The sequence below is a fragment of the Pygocentrus nattereri genome, chromosome 21, assembly GCF_015220715.1.
Source record: "Pygocentrus nattereri isolate fPygNat1 chromosome 21, fPygNat1.pri, whole genome shotgun sequence".
NCBI classification, from domain to species: Eukaryota; Metazoa; Chordata; class Actinopteri; order Characiformes; family Serrasalmidae; genus Pygocentrus; species Pygocentrus nattereri.
In genome coordinates, this window is record NC_051231.1 from 17,875,110 (window position 1) to 17,890,743 (window position 15,634).

The window sequence follows — 15,634 nt, forward strand, 5'->3', positions numbered from 1 at the left end:
ACGCAGGGCCTTGGCTGAATGCAGTGGGAGGAAATGGGCCTTTGTGTGGCTGGCAGGTGCGCTCAAGTGTGGAGTGACACTGGCATGTGCTTGATTGGGTTTGATGGAGTTTGGTGGGATGGACGTCAGGGTTGGGGGAGTCTTTGTGACCAAACCTGTGGGTTTAGATTAGGGAGGGGGTTGGTAGGGGAGGATGTTATTGGAGGCTTAGGAGGAAGAGCTCGGATGGGATTTTGTCAAGTCATTGTCTAACCATGTACTCATTATGTAACCATCTATTTGAACAGTAAAATACTACTGAAAATGATTTTTTTTTTGTTTTTTTTTACTAACCAAATTAAAAACTTCAGAATGTATCTACAGCTACACCTGTTTACATGAGTGTATTACATAGCAGTGTTGCTAGGCTACTTTTGTTGAACATTGTTTTATGCACATGCGCGCGCACACACACACACTATGTGTATATATATATATATATATATATATATATATATATATATATATATATAAATATATAATTTTATTATTGTAAATACCTCGAACATAGATTGTCAATTGTCATTTTATCACACGCGCCTGCTTCCTTGTGTCTGTCTCTCTTTCTCTTTTTCCTCTTTTTTCTAATCACTCTGCCTCCACAGCGCAGGCGGAGTATAGCTGAGACATCCCAGAATCCTCCTCAGGAACTCCACTTGAACCCTTAATCACAGGCCTCCTCAGGGGCTGGCAGTAAAATCTTGAGGCAGATGTTTTTTTTTTTTTTTTTGCACTCCAATCTTGCTCTCTCGCGCTTTCTTTCTCTCCTCCTCCACTCCCTTGCTCCTTCCTCTTCTTTCTCTTTCTCGCTCACATCTGGTGCACAGTCCTTGTCTGCTTTTTTACTGTGCTGAGGTCATTTTCCTCCTCTGAGTAAAATGGAAACACATGAGTGGATCTGTGGGGGGACATGTGTGGCACTACAGTTGGGGGAAAAGTTGATTTTGTGTGTTTTCATTTTTTCTGTGTTTCTTCTCATTTTGTCTTGTTGCAGTGCCAGTACTGGTGATTCTCCAGTATGCACATTTTTGTGCTTTACCTCTATTTGTCAAGACTGATTCCAACTCCTTAACTAAATAACAAGCTCCTTGTGTACTGGGTCAGGTGTGTACAGGTGGGAAAACAGAAGAAAAATATGCAGAACATGGGATCTCCAGGACTGGGTTGGGAAACCTGGCCTATAGGAATATGAATAGTGAATTATGTAAGAAACTGTACTTAACTATGTAAAAACATTTCAAGTAGTATAGCAAAGGACAATAATGCCTGTAGACTTATAGGGGTTTTAGAGATTGTTTAGAAATACATCTGTTCTATCTATTTTGGTATAATAGACTTTGTATATATTCATTTTGTTTTTTAATTTTGCCAAGATATATTTTTGGCTCAGCATACCACTTATAAAATTTGGTAAAGAGAAAAAGGTGCAACTTAGCAGGTATTTGACAAATTGACATTTTCAACAAAAAAAGGCCTGCAGATTTCAGCCTGGATATTTCCACCCTGGATGGGCTTCAAGGTCGATCACAGTGTGTTTTCATTGAAATTCCTGACGAGCCTCAGCTTCATTTTGCTTTCAGAAGGCCTAGCTGCAGTCGAGACAGCTGTGGTCACTGAAATGTTCGCATTCAGCACGGAAACTAACTTTCTGCAGAAAACGGCAGAAATTTCCTGGAATGCAAACAGCCTCCCTGTTGGATTTTTTGAACATAAGCCAAAGAGGCGTCTTTTGGGGGGTGTGGAGTGCTTTCACCTCAGTTTGGGCTTTTAGCGCAGAATCAGCTTTTTTTTTTTTTTTTTGCTGGACTTCCGCTCCATCTTAGTTCACTTTCTGCTATCCCTCTCTTTTCCTTTCTCTCTCTGTCTTTTCTGGCTGTCTTTCTTTTCCTCTCTCACTGTTTTGTTTCCTGTTCTCTTTTTTAATCTCTCTCCTCATATCTTTCTCACCCTCTCTTCTCTTTCATCTGTTTCTCTTCCTCTGTTAGAAAGTACTATGGCATATGAAAAAATGTGCTGAAGCTGCATTTGTCCTTTCTGGCTTACACAAGCAAGAGAAAGCAAATTTAGGACATCCCCTCACAAAATACGCGCACACACACCCGCACATCTGTCCCTCCATTTTGAACAGATTCATGAGTATGTACTTTAATGCAGATAGTGACCAAAAGACACAAAATGAATATTTGGATGTTTTACTTGAATGTAATATGTTATTATATTATACAGAATTTTGAAAGATTTAGAATATGGTTTTGGCATTTGTAATCATGATCATGTATACTAAACCTTGTGGTGATATTCAAGAATGTTTCTATTCATTTTGTATTAAAACTCCTGCTCAAATTTTTATCATGGAAAAATCATATTTTCCTTGTTTTTCTGAAACAAAAGAAGTGTAAATGTTGTTAGTTTCAAAATGTATTTCATTAGACCATACAGTCTAAATATATAAACTATAAACTTTGAATTAGATATTTTAGTGATGTCACATTTATATATATCTGCCTATTCAGTTAATAGCAGTTCAGTCTCAAATCATAAAATAATGTGTCTGCCTGGACAACCTTTTGAATAAGAATAGTACAGGTCAGCCATTTAGAACAGAGCTAATTTACATATATCAGTCTTAAAGGCACAGTAACCAAAAAAAGCCTTTTTTTTTTTAATTTAGGTCATAACAAGCGGTCATTTAAAAATGAAAAATGTTTTTGACGCATAAATGCGCAGACCTTATGGAGGGGGAAACTACAAGAAAAGTATAGGATAGGGCCTTGTTAATGTAGCTTCAGTATTTTTCTGCAACCTTTGGCATCTGCCTTAGCTTCAGTCCAAATTAAGGTAAGTTGGTGGCTGGTGTTATTTTGGATGGTGTGAAAGAGCTCAACATTTCTTTCTTTAAGAGAAGCTGCCATACGTTCTGTTTTTACAGCAACCCCCACTAAAGTCACTGAGGAGACAGTTAACCTTCTAACTCCAGCAGCCCGCAGCCACCGCTGCCCTAATGATTCAGGAAAGGCCCTGACCGGGGTTACAGAGAGGTCAGGTTGAATTGCAGGACGTAAACGACAATGTGAAACTTCACCCAGCAGGGTAAATAAAAGAGGCAGCAGCTGAAGTGAGAGGGTGCACAAAATGACATACGTTTATTTGTTTATGTTTTTAAAGCACATTAAATGGTCCTGTCTGAATTTTTTACATTTCCTTTGATCCTTATGATTTCTGGGGTTGCCTGAGCATAAAGCTGATGAAATCAATCAAGCCATACAACTAAAGAGTGAGTTTGGTCTGTTTGTCCCAGTGAAATTCTGATCAGTATTTTTAATGATAAGTCCAAATTTGACTTTGAATAAAAGTATGACCATGTCATCAAAGCTTTTCAGATTCAAATGTTATTATATAGCTTTAATCAATCAGAAAATTCTGTGCCATTCTTTATCATACTTTCTAAGATTTTTTAATATAAATGGGTTTAGAAAGCCAGCCAGTCAATTAAACTGATAGGCAGCGGAAGCCATTGATTGATCCATTCTTTTATAGTATAGACGAGGGTGGGGTGGAGGTGGGGGTGTTGGCCTTTTAACCTCACTCAGGCCTGGCCGAGGATGAACCTGAAGATAACCCTGGTTGAAAGGCAGAGCTGATATGAAGGAGACGGATTAGACCTGTATGATATGGATAAAAACAGTAGTATTGCAAGTATATTGCATTACATACATTGCTTTTTTCAATTGCGATACAGCCTTGCAATGTATTTAAAAGCACTGATGAATCAATATTGATATGGTTAACAGTTGTTGTGAATTATTTTATTTGTCATAGTGATTTAGTTAGATTACATGAATACTTTGAATCCCATACGCACTCATCTGGAACTGACTGGTCAAGATGCTAACAGTATTCAGGCTTTTTTCAGCATTTATTTTATTTATTTATTTATTTAGAAAACAGGATCAATAAGACATTTCAGTTTCAGTTTATCTTAGTTCTATGGTTACAGTTCTGCATCTGATGCTCAGCCTCCCTGAGATATTCATTTTCTTTGTGGAAAACAAGCCACAATTCCAAGGCTGGGAGTAAATTCCAAGGGAGTAGGTAGGCCTATTCAGTCTTACAAAAATTTACAAGAGGAAAACATTCACAGAAAGTGTGCGTGAACACAAACAGGCAATTGTAAATTGTAACAATTCCTTCAAAGAAGATGATGACAAACTTCACTATGGGTAAATTTATGCTTTTTGCAGTAGTTTGGTGAAAAATCTAATTTACCCAGCTATCTAAACTAATTGGTTAACCTAAATGTTGGTGGTCATCCAAGACATGTTTGGTTTCTGAAGTTTGCTAAAATCTATTAAAATTTCACTAAATCAGCAGTGATTTATTGGACAGTTTACATGATGATAATAATGCCCATTTACATTTTGAAGTACAAAAGCCTTTTTCTCTTTGTGCAGTAGTTTGTCACCATTAGTAAAAATTCTGACCGTCTCTATCCTGCGTTCTCAAGGATATCACTGTTGTTTTGCAATTTGGTGGTGTGTTGTTTTTTTTTTTTTTTTTTACTTCTTTGTGAATGTGGCCTTTTTATGTAGCAGAGGTCAACTGGTTTTACTGGAGTTTCAGACAAGTCCAGAGGCACAGGGGCACACAGTTCCCCCACCATCTGGCCACCATAAAAGGCTGGAAGTTTGGATTTTAGTGCCGTTTTTACAGCCCTGCAGGGTGAGACACCGACGCAGCCCTAAAGATGCACTCTAAATGCCCCCAAACTCTGGAACTTCCTCTGAAAACCTCTATAATGGGTCAGAAGTTCATTGCCTTTCTCCCCACCTCAGTTTGTGAGCAGTATTTGGTGTTTGGTGGCAGAGGGTTTAACCGTAAGGCTGGCCTAAATGGTGACTTAAAGGCAAATAGTTGCAAGTTCCATGCAACATCATTTTTGTGCAGCTTGACAGTAATGCAGAGGAGTTAAAATATAATCAAAGTTGCATGGAACAGATTATTTGTAGCTTGTAGCAGAGAAGTTCTGTAGAAAATCCATGTTCTGAACTGTTGGTGTGTTTGTGTAGAAGAGGTGAATTGAATGGAATTTGAGGTCATTTTTTTTTTGTACTTAGTCTTGTTTTGTAGAAATATATCTTGAAACAAACTCGGAGAAGGTGTAACAGTTTACCAAAACTAAGGCAATAACTGTGGTCTGCTTAGAGTTAGCAGACATTTTGTGCAGATTGGTGCGGTGGAGGGGGTTTTATTGGGCAGCAGACATGATTCACACAGATGGTGCAGAGTTTTATGCTCTGGGATGACTCAGTGGATGAGGTGTGTATGTGTGGGGTTATGCGTCACCCTTTGCATCAACTGTTCACTTAAATTTAACTGACTCAATGTCAAGTAAATTTGGGATTATAAAAAGGGACTTGTATAAGATGCTTTAATTACCTTCCATTTAAGAGTCATTCGTAACACTGAACTTGTGCGGGAGGGGAATGGGATGGAACGTTTAATGCCAGACTGACTGCCACACTCCCAATCAAGGTTAGAGTTTCCAGTGTTGAATATAAAAGCAGAATATAACGCCGTTTGAGGTTGGTTCCTCTGAAGGCTTTGATGTGACTTACGTCACTTAATGTGATCTACTTTTCTCCTTTAATGTGATTTCTCAAAGATATTATTGGATTTATATTGCTATGAAAAATATAACTGCTGAAAATTAAGATTTTGTCATAGTGCAGCTTTTTTTTCATATAGTGAATTTAGAAAAGGTTTTCAATGTTTCGTCTATTTGAACACTTTTGTAATGCCCACTCATATGTTACGTTGCTATCGTATGGCAGTCTTTTCACACTTTTTAAAAATCCCAGCAGCCTTTTACATTGTGTAAAAATTTCATAATGAAAGAACTCCTCTGAAAAATCCTTATTTCCCTGTACATCCTTATTTCAAAAAGCCTTATGGGCTCCTAAAAAAACATTTTGCGCACACAAGGTTTTCTTTCAACACATTTTTTACGGAAGTGTGGCGACCTCCTCACTTCTCTCTCTTACTTAATTTTTTTTCCCTCTTGCCGCCCCCCCCCCCCCCCCTCTTTTTTTTTTTTTTTTTTTCCTTTTTTTCTTCCTAGCTTGAGGTTGAGTTTGCAGCCTCTCTTCACCACCCCCACACTTGCATGCTTTGTGGAGAAGAAAAAAATGCTGACGGCGGAAGAATTAAAAAAAAAAAAAAAAGGGGGGGGGGGGGGGGGGGAGTGTTAGGCAGGCACGCCCTTGAAGGTTTCTGTGTCACTCAAGCCCATTAAATTTTTAATTATTTCCTCACTGTGGTGTACTGCTCTACCTCTCCAGCCGGCTGGCTCCATGCTGTCTCTCGGTTCATGTGCTAGACACTGCGTTAGACGTTCTGTGGTTAAATCTGTAAAATCTGTTCAGATTCATAGACGCCTACTGCAGGCAGGTGAGACTTTCAGTATTGAGGGGGGGGTTGTTTTCACTATGCTTATTCAGTTCTAGACTGCAAATTGCTATGATGTGCCAGACTGGGTTTTCAAGCCAGTTAGGTAAGAGGGTACTAGAAGAATGTCTGGCCTACAGGACATCATTGATTTATATTTAATCACACAATGATCATTGTGATGATACTAAATAGAAGAGAAGCTAGGGAGCCTTTAAAAAACATTCTCTTTTTTAAAATTACCTTTTAATGAATTTTTGTTTTACTTTTTTTGAACATTACTTAGAATTTATGTTAATAAAATGTCCTTTAGTAGTAAATTTTGATGTTATAATAGTAATAATTAAATAGAATAATGTGGTGGTGGTTGTTACAATCATTGCAGCCCTAAAACATGTTTTTGTCTAAAATAGCTGTATTTTCTGAAAGAAGTTGTAGAAGACACTTACTAGCCTGCTTCAGTTCTCAAATGCAGCTTTGACTTTCAGACTGATGCACTTAGCATCTTAGCATCCATTATTGCTATTCCCTGCCCGTGCACGTAGCTGTAATACAATCCCTGTTTGATTTACAAGCAGAAATGTATATCACACATCCAGCCCTCTGGCAACAAGCTGCAGTGCTCCAATACTGCCTGAGCATGGCTGCTGGATTTAGCCACTAATAATTATCATGATAATGACTTCAAATACGTTTTCAGGCCAGGAACTTTGATTGCACTTGACAAGCAGCATCAAAGGCACCTAAAAAATGGCCTGAGATTTACTAGGGCTCTTAACATATTTTTAGCTTTTTTCTTGCTTTTTTGTGTCATTTTGAGGTCTCTTAACGTCTAAGAACATAAGAAAAGGAAAAAAATTGCAAAAAAAGGAAAAAAAGAGAGCGAATGAAAGCCTGGAAATAATGATCTCTGTTCCGAAGCGGTTGCATCAACAGGAATGATTCATAAGAGAAAAATGTGGAGTGTGTTTCTTTAAAAGCTTCGGGCCGTCTGCAGAATGCATTAGAGATCCTGTGGAGCAGACGCAGGCCGGAGCAGAGGGAGGGGGTGGGTCCTAAAGCAGCCAGCAGAGGGGGTGCAGGAAGAGCAATGAAACAGCCAAAGTCTGGGCCTCCAGCCGGCTGGCTAGACTGCTGAAAGTTATTACAGAGTTACTCCCTCTCTAACACACTGCTGTCTGTTCACCCTGTTCACATTTTCTCTCACACAATGAATCTGTGCTCTCTCTGTGTGTGTGTGTGTGTGTGTGTGTGTGTGTGTGTGTGTGTGTGTGTGTGTGTGTGTGTGTGTTTGCGCATGTTTTGTACAATATCAGAACAAAAATGTCTATGTAGATTTTATGTGAACTTTGACCCCAGCAATTAGTACTGTGCAAAGCTATTCTCCACTGCAAAACTAAGCAAACTCCAGACACCAAACGTCCCAGCTTTTTTTTTTAATAAAATGTAGTATTTCTGCAAGCTTTCCCTTTATCCACGTCATGCAAAATGGATGGCCTGCTGTTCCAGGGCTGCGGGTCAGTGTGGATTTGATGCAGGGAAATCTGGGAGATTACTTGCTAAAGCTAATGCTAGTGCCCTCTACATTTGCTGGACTCAAGACAGAAGCACCAGGCCCTAATCCTTCTGACCCGATCAGACTGAACACGTTAATGTACAGAGCAGAATGTCCTCATTGCACACATACACACTCACTTAGGAGACATTTATGTAACATGCCTGCATCCTCTGTTCGCTCTCTCCACAAACTTGCCCTGGCCCAGTGGTCACGTTTTCATTGGCTGCAGATTTGCAGCATATGAAATCACATCTCTAAAGTCTGCAAGATCTTTGTACATACACAGAATGTTGTATGAACTATTTATGCCACACATTTCCATTCAGTCAAAATTCAGAACAATTAGCACATCACTGCTATTCTAGGAAAACCTGTGAAATCCAGAAACTTCAGTACATCACTTTCAGTGTATTTTTAAACAGTGTGAAGAAATCTAAACCAAAAAAAGATGGTATAGGAGTTTGATTTGACCACAATGATATATGGAGTTAGAAAGCAATTTAAAATGTAAAAAAATTTTTTTTCATTTTATCCAACAGATTGGAAGCTTCTTGGTTAAATTTTTGGTGGTGAAAATTAGGTGGTGATTTCATAGATATTGCTGCAGCCAAATGCGTGCAAATGTAGGTTTGTAATGGAAGTCAGCTGCAGATGGACTTTGAGAAGCATTCAGGGTTTTTCAGGCTGGCTAATGTGGACCGCAGCAGGAGCTGCTGGGAGAGGATCTAGTCTGGGGAAAACCCTGGCGCAGACACGACGAATTTGGTATTTTGTTGAGTTCTGTTTGTTGAGTCACAGCTTAGCTGTGCTCGAACTGTTATGTGGTTGCTATGGAGAAAAACATTGGCCCCTTCAAATTCAGAGGAGTGCTGTAAAACGGTCCAGGAAAAAGACGCTTCCAGGAACTCGCAGGGCTGTGAAGCAGACAGCACACGAAGTGAATGAAATAATGTAATGTGTCACACCCTGCGTCAGAGAGGTTTTTCAAAATGCATTCTTAGATCTAGCAAAAGAGTTCTAATCATATAACCTCAGTGCAATATTAACAAAGCAACAATTTTCTTAATTTTTTTTTTTAATTGCTAAAAAAATTCATGGAGTATTTTACATTTTTATTTCCTTTGTTTCCTGTCCTAAAACAACGTGTCCTCCTTTACTGCTCAATGAAAGACTCCCATCATCTCAGTATCACTGTGACTTATTTTATGTAATCATCTGGATTGTAGAAACACATTAGACGCATTTTGTGCAGAAGTGTAAGTATGATGGAAATGGAAACTAGTATATGTAAAAAGGGGGATTTTCTAAAATGTGTATCCATTTTGAGATGATATGGCTTCTCTCATGTTGCATTAATAGCAGCTAAATCAAACTTTATATGCCTGTAAATATTTTGGAAAAACGATCTGTCACTGGGGTGAGCTCACTGTAAAATAGCAGCTTGGTAGCAAGTCTTTTCTTTCACCCAGTTTTTTTTTTTTTTTTTCGTATAACCACATAATCCTTCTTTTCTCCCTCTTCTGTTATTTCTAATGCTTCCTGTCATTCTGCCCTCCCCCCTTTAGCACTCCAGCCGCACTTCTGTTTGTTTTGACGAATGCTGAGGGAACATTGGCCTTTCGGAGTGATTGTGCGTAAAAAGCAGAGCAAAGTAAAATAAATACATTCCCAACCTTGGCTGTATCAAACCCTAATTAGAGGCCCCTTCATCACCCACCCCCACCCCCAACACACACACATACTTTCGGCACCACTCTACAAATGCACAGGGCCTGAAAGCATTTTGCAGAATCTGTCGTGTTTTCCATTAGGTTCTTTTGCGGTGATGACAAGCAGTCTCAAATGGACACAGCATGGACTAGTGGAGGTCAAACCATGACCTCATTCTTGGATGGAAGGAAGCTTTTGTGGCACTAGCTAGTTGCTAGTCACAGACTTTTCTGAGGACATGCAACATTCACCTTTACTGCCCCTCCATGCTTCTCTTTTACCATGTTACCATGTTATGCTACAGCCAGTGGATGAGGAAGGGGCTGTTTTAGTGTGTGTGGGTTTTTTTTTTTTTTTTTTTAAGAAGGAGCCCAATAGAGGCTGTAAATTATAGACGGATTTATCACACAGCTTTGGCCAACTACCTCACACCCCAAACTCCTGGGGCAGTCTCAGAATCGCCCAGGACCCTAAATGCTGACCCTAACTTAACCTCACCCTCTAACGACCTTTTACGAGCCCTGTAGCCTTTTCTTACCCTTCTACCTCTTAACCTTCCCTTGGCATTCAGCTCTCTATTCATTCTCCCCAAAAAGTTTACATCTTGGCAGGAACTGTGATCTTATGAAAGAAATGATATCTGCATGGACATTTTCAGGCATTTGCTAGGACACCAATGGATGCCCATTTACATATATTAAAAAAGTCATTAGAGAAAACTTCGAAAAAATAAAATGGGCTGTGAAGTGCTTCTTTCACCATTTTAGAAGTATCGATGATACCCACGATGTACTTAGAAAAGTAAAATTGCATTATTTACCTTAACAATAGCATTTTCAAATTACCCACCCCTGTTCTGCAGTCTTCTAGAACTTCCTGTTGCGCCATGCTACAATGATGGAGTGAGTGAGGGAGTGTTTGTGTATTCAGTTTCAGACTGAGCACAGCAGTGCCCTGACAGGGCGCATATCCTGTGTGTGCTGCTCTGTTTAACTGTTTATGCTGACTGATGAGTGGCTGGGCTGAACTCCTCAGATCAGAGGAAAACCCCTGACCTGATCACACCTTAAATTCCAGATGAAGCTGCACATTCAGGCTCTACTTTGAACTTCAGCACTAACGACAGTCAAAGATTTTTCACACTTGACCTCAAACTCTTTTTACCGTGACGTTTTCAGCGATGTGGTGCTCTGGCCCGTCAGTGTGGGTCCGATGCAGTATTTACACCATGAATTGTAACGCAGTTCAGCCAAAATAACAATAAATAATTGGAAACAAATTTTGTATATAGGTGGGTAGTAGGAACGTCACTGAGGGATAGTAACGCAAGATTTGAGTTGAAGGTTTAATGCAGTGTGTTTTAGCACTTGTTCTTTCCTTGTTTGAATCCTATTTTACCTGCTGTCTGATATGTCGCTGTTTATTTAGAGCCGAGTGTGTTTGGGTTGAGCCGAGGTTATCCCACGAGACTCTAATCGTGTCTTTGCCTTCCGTGTTTGTGCATTAGTGCTTAAGCTCCCAGATTAAAAATGTGAACCAGCCAACTCTCGAGCTTCACTAGTGTCTTCATGTCCTTCTGGCTGTCCTGGTTAGTTTTCTTTTTCCCATGTACACTCACTGGCCCCCTTTTGCCTTCAGAACTGCCTTAATTCTTCGTGGCATACTTTCAACAAGTTGTTGGAAACATTCCTCAGAGATTTTGCTTGGTTATTTGCCTTACTGTTGCCTTTCTATCGTCTTGAACCAGTCTGCCCATTCTCCTCTGACCTCTCATATCAACAAGGCATTTTCGTCCACACAACTGCCGCTCACTGGATATTTTCTCTTTTTCGGACCATTCTTTGTAAACCTTGTGTGTGAAAATCTCAGTAGTACAGACTGGCACCAACATCCATGTCACGTTCAAAGTCACTTAAATCACCTTTCTTCCCCATTCTGATGTTCGGTTTGCACTTCAGCAAGTTGTCTTGACCACCTCTACATGCCTAAATGCATTGAATTGCAGCCATGTGATTGGCTGATTTAGCTATTTGTGTTAACAAGCAATTGAACAGGTGTACCTAATAAAGTGGCTGGTGACCTGGATTTTACAAACTAATTCAGGCAAGAATGCTTAACATTCTATAATGGTAACCTTCATTACTGTGCTAATTGTTATTGCGGTATTTCAGAAACATATGTCATATATATGTCATATGTCAAGTACCCTTGCTTGTAAGAGGAATTTGCCTTGATCAAAATAATTCGTGTATATATATATATATATGGACAATCCAGAATTCTTGCTGCCATGAAGATACCTTGTATCTCCAAAATAGTAATGTTATAGGAGAAAAAAACATTTCTAACTTTAATGTATGTTAATTGAACAGGATTTTATTTCATGTAGTACATTTTCCACTTTTTAGCCATGTCACCATGAAATGTTTGGTTAGCTTCCATTTTCAAATGGAAAAAAAATAAATAAACAAATATAACTTGGACTGTATAAATATAAAATTACATTTTAACACAATCAAAAGAAATGACAAAGCATGCAGGAAAAATAAATGCTTTAATGGAAAGCGCATTAAAAGTTTTAGTAGCACTGTCTAGTCCCAGAAAATTTAAGCTGTAGCCACTATGCATTTCTGCATGATTTTAAAGTAAAGAGGGTGAAAAGGGCAGTGAAATAGCTCTCCTATCACGAGGCCCTGTGGCTTCCCGGTTAGCATTGCAGCTGCTCCTTCATTATTAGTGCTCAATATGTGAAGAGAAGCAGAATGATATTGTGTGTGACTGTGTGGATTGCGTGTGTTGGTGCGGAGTAACTTTATCCTGTTGTTGCCTCTGTAAATGCCCTGTATTGGGAAACATGCTCCACGTACCCCAAAGCTTATGGACTTCACAATGCATAGATTGATTCCATTTAGGACCGTGAGTACAATATAAGCTTAATGAAGAGATTCCTTTGCATCAATGGATAAAAATACTCTCTAATACACTGCCCATATAGAGTGGTTCGTGTGGCCAGAGATACCAGCTAGCCAAAGAAAACTAGCAAACTAGCTGCATTTAATCTTTTGATTAGCCGTGTATGTCCAGACATCGTTGGGTAAAATCCTCCTCTGGGTATGAGTGTAAGAATTAGATGTAATATGTAAACATTCACTCTCCAGTGCAGTCTGTCCATATATAGAAAACATTCAGTTTGATGATTTCATTATTTGTTTTTGTGGTGTTATGAAAATCAGCACGATTTACATATATCCACCCATACAACTTATTACTTAGTGTAGGCTACAGTAGTTCTAGCTGTAAGGAGTGTTTCAACCTCAGTTGCTATTTGAATAAGGCACAGTAGTTAGGGCATCCAATCAGAACAGAGATTATTTACATACACTCACTGGCCACTTTATTAGGTATTGCTTGTTAACACAAATATCTAATCTGCCAATCACATGGGCGCAACTCAATGCATTTAGGCATGTATAGGTGGTCAAACAACTGGCTGAAGTGCAAACTGAGCATCAGAATGGGAAAGAAAGGTGATTTAAGTAACTGAACGTGACATGGTTGTTGGTGCCAGACGGGCTGGTCTGAGTATTTCAGAAACTGCTGATCTACTGAGATTTTCACACACAACCATCTCTTGGGTTTACAGAGAATGGTCAGAAAAAGAGAAAATATCCAGTGAGTGGCAGTTGTGTGGACGAAGATGCCTTGTTGATGTGAGAGGTCAGAGGAGAATGGACAGACTGGTTGGAGATGATAGAAATGCAACAGTAACTCAAATAACCACTTGTTACAACCAAGGAATGCAGAATACCATCTCTGAATGCACAACACGTCGAACCTTGAAGAAGATGGGCTACAGCAGCAGAAGAGCACACTGGGTGCCACTCCTGTCAGCTAAGAACAGGAAACTGAGACTACAATTTGCACGGGCTCACCGAAATTGGACAATAGAGGATTGAGAAAAATGTTGCCTTGTCTGACGAGTCTCGATTTCAGCTGCAACATTCAGATGGTAGGGTCAGAATTTGGCGTAAACAACATGAAAGCATGGATCCATCCTGCGTTGTATCAACGGTTCAGGCTGGTGGTGGTGTAATGGTGTCCGGGATATTTTCTTGGTACACTTTGGGCCCCTTAGTACCAATTGAGCATCATTTAAATGCCGCAGCCTACTGGAGTATTGTTGCTGACTATGTCCATCCCTTTATGACCACAGTGTACCCATCTTCTGAGGCTACTTCCAGCAGGATAATGCACCAAGTCACAAAGCTCATCATCTCAGACGGGTTTCTTGAACATTTCAATGAGTTCACTGTACTCCAATGGCCTCCACAGTCACCAGATCTCAATCCAATAGAGCACCTTTTGGGATGTGGTGGAACGGGAGATCTGCAGCAACTGCGTGATGCTATCCTGTCGATATGGACCAAAATCTCTGAGGAATGTTTCCAACACCTTGTTGAAAGTATGCCATAAAGAATTAAGGTAGTTCTGAAGGCAGAAGCAACCTTTTACTAGCAAGGTGTACCTAATAAAGTGGCCGGTGAGCGTATATATTTCTTAAAGGCACAGACTTAAAGGTCTTAACGGAAAAAGAAAGATTGTAAAGCGGTCATGTAAAAAGGAATTATGACTGTCTTTGGTACATAAATCTACATAAACATAAGTGGACCTCAGGGAAAAATGTGAAGTATTTACCCTTCAACTGAGTGAGTTACAAAAACTTAGAAGAGATACACAGTAACATTGGCAAAAATATCGCAGTGGAACTTTACAATACTTGACATTTTCACATTATACAATGTGTATCACAATTTTTGATGTTTAAGACCCGCCCAAATCTGAACACATACTACATCAGCGCAACAGTAGTGCCAGATTTTTAAAAAGCTATGAAAAACTTTGAGTAGGTGTTTTTTTTTTTTTTTTTTTTTTTTTTTTTTTGTTAATTCCAAGTAGGTTTAGTTTGCTAAACTAAGTAGGAACAGGTGCAGATGTTCAAAGTTCTCAAAGTACTTGCGTTACTTATGACTTACTCAGAAAAGAATGTAGTGATGTAATTTATCACAGTAATAGCATATTTTGCCCAGCCCTAATACATAGTAACAGTGCAGGCAGATGTTAGCTGTTAACTTTTATCCTTGACCTGAAGCAGCTGCAAAAATGACGAAATGTTCCCCTGACCCCATGAGGTTTGAGTGGACACAGAGTTATTGGAATAGATTTCAGTTTAAGTATTGCCCAAAGTTGTGTGTGTGTAGTGCTCGTCATAGGCAGATGGAGTGTGTTCTGCGTGGATTATATATTTGAATCCAGGTGAACCCTGTCTGCATAAACAGCTCCTGAAAGTCTGTCCACTGCCCAGCTCCAAGTGACCAACTCAAAGGCTATTATCCCAATCCAATCAGGACCGATTTGTCCTGAGACTGTCCTCACGACATGGGCACCGTGCCCCAGAACACACGCATACATGCACTGTTTCTACTCAAAATTTGTGGAGACAAAGGGCAGACAAAGTAGTGCAGTAATTACTGGACTAAATTGTCAGTCCTGATCATGAAAATATTTATTTATTTATTTATTTATTATTTATTTTTTGTGGGATATTGGTTCTGTTGTTTCAGCCTTGAAGTTAGAATCGGGTAGAGCTGCCAATAAATAGTATAAAACCCGATGTGGTAAGTGAAAGGACATCACTGTATTGGTGCATCACAAATCCCTTGCAGTTGCTGTTGGAAAACGAAGGTAAAGTGAAGGCTTTAAATTAAACACTGCTGTTTTATGCACAGCTGACCCATCATTTTAGTTCATGTTCATAATTATACAATGAAAAATTACTAAGGGGAGTATAATTAGAGTATACAATATTCAATCCTCTTTTCCACA

The 15,634-nt window shown here is 39.3% G+C and overlaps 1 protein-coding gene across 1 annotated transcript in view; it reads left to right on the forward strand.

Annotated features, from left to right (window-relative positions):
• Positions 1-15,634, forward strand: part of skib (v-ski avian sarcoma viral oncogene homolog b) — a 48,618-nt gene that overhangs the window by 18,172 nt on the left and 14,812 nt on the right. The gene's annotated exons all lie outside the window — the stretch shown is intronic.